The sequence below is a fragment of the Nicotiana tomentosiformis genome, chromosome 10, assembly GCF_000390325.3.
Source record: "Nicotiana tomentosiformis chromosome 10, ASM39032v3, whole genome shotgun sequence".
NCBI classification, from domain to species: Eukaryota; Viridiplantae; Streptophyta; class Magnoliopsida; order Solanales; family Solanaceae; genus Nicotiana; species Nicotiana tomentosiformis.
This window is the reverse complement of record NC_090821.1, coordinates 12,547,437-12,551,247: the sequence shown is the minus strand read 5'-3', so window position 1 is coordinate 12,551,247 and position 3,811 is coordinate 12,547,437.

Here is a 3,811-nt window from a genome sequence, read left to right as displayed (position 1 = left end):
GGTTCATGGAAGGGTTTTCATCTATCTCAGCCCTATTGACCAAGTTGACCCAAAAGGGTGCTCTTTTCAGGTGGTCCGATGAGTGTGATGTAAGTTTTCAGAAGCTCAAGGCTACATTGATTACAACCCAGTGTTAGTGTTGCCTACATGTTCGGGATCTTACACCGTGTATTGTGATACATCTTATATTGGACTTGGCGCGATATTGATGTAGAACAGTAGGGTGATTCTCTACACGTCTCGTCAGTTGAAGTTTCATAAGAAGAATTACCCTGTGCATGATTTGGAGTTGGTAGCCATTGTTCACGCACTAAATAATTGAAGGCACTATCTATACGACATTCCATGTGATGTCTGTACCGACCACCATTGTCTCAAACATTTGTTCAAGCAGAAGGACCTTAATTTGCGGCACCATAGATGGTTAGAGTTGTTGAAAGACTATGATATCACCATATTATACCATCTAGGAAAGACCAATGTAGTGGCTGATGCATTGAGTATGAAGGAAGAGAGCATGGGTAGTTTGGCATATTTACCGGTAGTGGAGAGGCCACTAGCCATGAATGTACAGGCTTTGGATAATCGGTTTGTGAGATTGAATGTTTTAGAGCCTAGCCGGATTCATGCTTGTGTTGAGGCACAGTCATCATTATTGGAGCGTATCATGGCTCGCTATTTGATGATCCTTACTTGTTAGTGTTGAAAGACACGATGCAATATGGTGGTGCCAAGGAGGTTGTGATTGGAGAGATGGTGTTATGCAGCCTCAAGGCCGGATTTGTATTCCAAATATGGATGGGTTGAGCGAGTTGATCATCGAGGAGGCTCACATTTCATGTTCTTCCATTCACCCAGGTGTCGCAAAGATGCACCGTAACTTGAAACAATACTATTAGTGGTGGAGAATGAAGAAAGATATTATTAATTATGTCTCTTGGTGTTTGAATTTTCAACATGTAAAGTATGAGAATCATAAACTGGGTGGGTTGACTCAGAGATTGGAGATGTTAGATCCACGTTTTAATGATGAAAAATAACATATCTCGACTTGCAAGTACCCTCCAGAAGCAAAGCAAAGGAAGAGAAAGATCTCCAAAGATATGACAGCCCATGCGTAGGAGGATAAGAAAGGAAGGACCAAATTCAGAGGAGATCAAGATTTCTAAGAATCCGCTTGACATATCTATCAAAGCACTGAAGATGCGCTCATTGACTGAAGGCTATTGATTTCTGAAATCAAAGGATAAATTAAGGGCTATTCTTTGAAATAAGGATTCACTCATTAATTGAAGGATTTGTCAAGTCTTCCAGTCAAGACACAAATCACGGAAGATTCACACTTATTCTTAGAAAGGATCATCTTACAATTCATTCCAAGGATCAATTCCTTTGGGTTTGCAATTCCTCAAGATCTGTCACAATCAAGAATCAAAGAAGATCCCTCGAGGTGTATATATAGTGAGACGACCAAGAGAAGAGCCATACTTTGATCAAACTAACTTCATGCTCTTTGTTCTACTCTAAGCAAGCATTGTAATCTGAGTGTGATTTATTGTGTAACTAGTAGAGAAAAGAAAGAGAGAAAAATATTGGTGAGGCATTGTATCTAAAACACAATGAGTGTACTTAGAACTAAAAGGCAATTGGTGTTCATGATAACATCAACTCACTTGTATGGTGTTTTTCAAGGAGCTTTGAAGAGAGAACCCTCTTGCAACCCAAGGGTATTGGAGTAAGATTCACATAGAATTCAAACTAGTATAAAAATACTTGGTATCATTTAATATCTACATTTTACATCCTGTCTTTATCATTTGCCTCGCATTTATTTGTAGTCGACTAATTGGTAAACTAGTCAACTACTTAGTCATGAAAAGAAAAAAAATTACAATTCACGCCCCTGCACTTTCAATTAGTATCAGAGTAGGTCTCACATTTTTATTTTGCTTAATAGCTAGTGAAAAAAGATCATGTAAAATCATGTAATCATTGGAGCTCTATTTCAAGAGGGGACATCACATGCAATGCCTCCATACTTCAATGGATAACACTTCTCAAATTGGAAGGTTCCCATGAAAATTTATGCAAAATCCTATGATGTCAATATTTGGCATGTAATCAAAAAGGGAGATTATCCAATTCCAACATCAAAGTCTGACAAGAAAACAGATGGACAAACATCCACTGACCCATCGACATAGATGAATACTCTGATGAGCAAATGGCAGTAATACAAGTTAATGCCAAGGCATCAAATATTCTATACAACACGATAAATGGAGAATAATATGAGAATATCTCAAGATGTGATACAAATAAAAAATGTGGGATAAGCTGGAAGTTACTTATGAAGGGACAAGCAAAGTCAAGGAAAGAAGGATAAAACTGCCGATCCATGACTATGAACTTTTTCAGATGAAAGAAGGTAAATCCATTAAAGAAATGTTTGCTCGATTTAGTAAAATCATTGGAGATCTAAAAGATTTTGGAAGATCATATCCAAGTGCTGAGCAAGTTCGAAAATTCCTAAGAAGTCTACCAACCACTTGGAAAATAAAAGTAGTTGCACTTGTCTCAAGATCTAGACAAATTATCATATGATGAATTACGAGGAGATCTCATTGCCTTTGAGAAAATAATAAGTGTGGATTTTAACCACTTATTAATACCTCTTGCTTTAGTTTTAGTCCGAAAGTAGTGATTTTAGTTTACAAATCTAATGAAATTGTGTGAATCGCAAGCATGTTGGAAGTTTAGAGCTCAATGAAGAAATCTAACTCAAAAAGGAGTATCCCAGCTCAAAAAAGCACAAAGGAAAACTACATGTAGAAGTGCAGTCCGTAGAAGTAATTATGCGATGACAGATGATCATGCGGACCATAGATATGGAAGTGCAGCCATAGATGAAGCCTTGAAGCATATGAGGAGTTTTGTAGATGGCGGTCTGCACACCAAATTGTGTGGCCACACACTGACAAAGTTTGACAAGTTCAGAGAAGGTGCAAAATACCAAGTGTAAAGCCTCTTGAAAATGTGATCCGCAACCAAATTGTGCGGTCGTAGAAGCCGAAGTGCAGTTGCAGAGATAAATATGTGACTGCAGAGTTCCTCCTATTACAAGAGAAGAAGAAAATTTTGGTCCGCAAATGGAATTGTGCGACCGCAGAACCTCCTGAAGGGCATTTTTGTCAACGAAGTTTTAGACACTATAAATAGACAGGAAATACTTTTTTAGGGCAACTTTTGTATTCCTAGCAGCTATAGCAGTTGTATTTTACCATTTTTGAAAGGTTGTGATAAAAAATGGAGAAGACCCATTACTTTTATCTTTTAATTGTAGTTTATGTCTTTAATTACTTCTATTTTGTTTTCTATGTCTTCTAGCATGAGTAGCTAGATTTTATCTAGGGTCGTGACCCAATCCTAGTGTGTAAATCTTATGATTTGTAAATACTAATGCTCGTTTATGACTGGGTGTTAGTTATTTAGCTTTTTTGTGCATTATATCTAGAATTAATGGTTGCAAATATTGATTCATGCCTATTTGACTTAGTTCTTACTTGAGAAAGAGGAACCTAGTGTAGGAAAACTTATCTAACTAGAAATTGAGCTAGTTAAGGTTTTGGCTAGTTTGATTAAAGGGTTTGAACTAGAGATAGGGAGAACCCAACTTGGATTTATATCAATTGGTTAGATTGCTATCCATTTGGTCTTGAGAAAGCCAAATTGGGCATAACAACTCTATGACCGAGAGGTATTGAGTGAGTATTTGAGAATTGAGAGTCATAATACACCGCGATCTACAAAA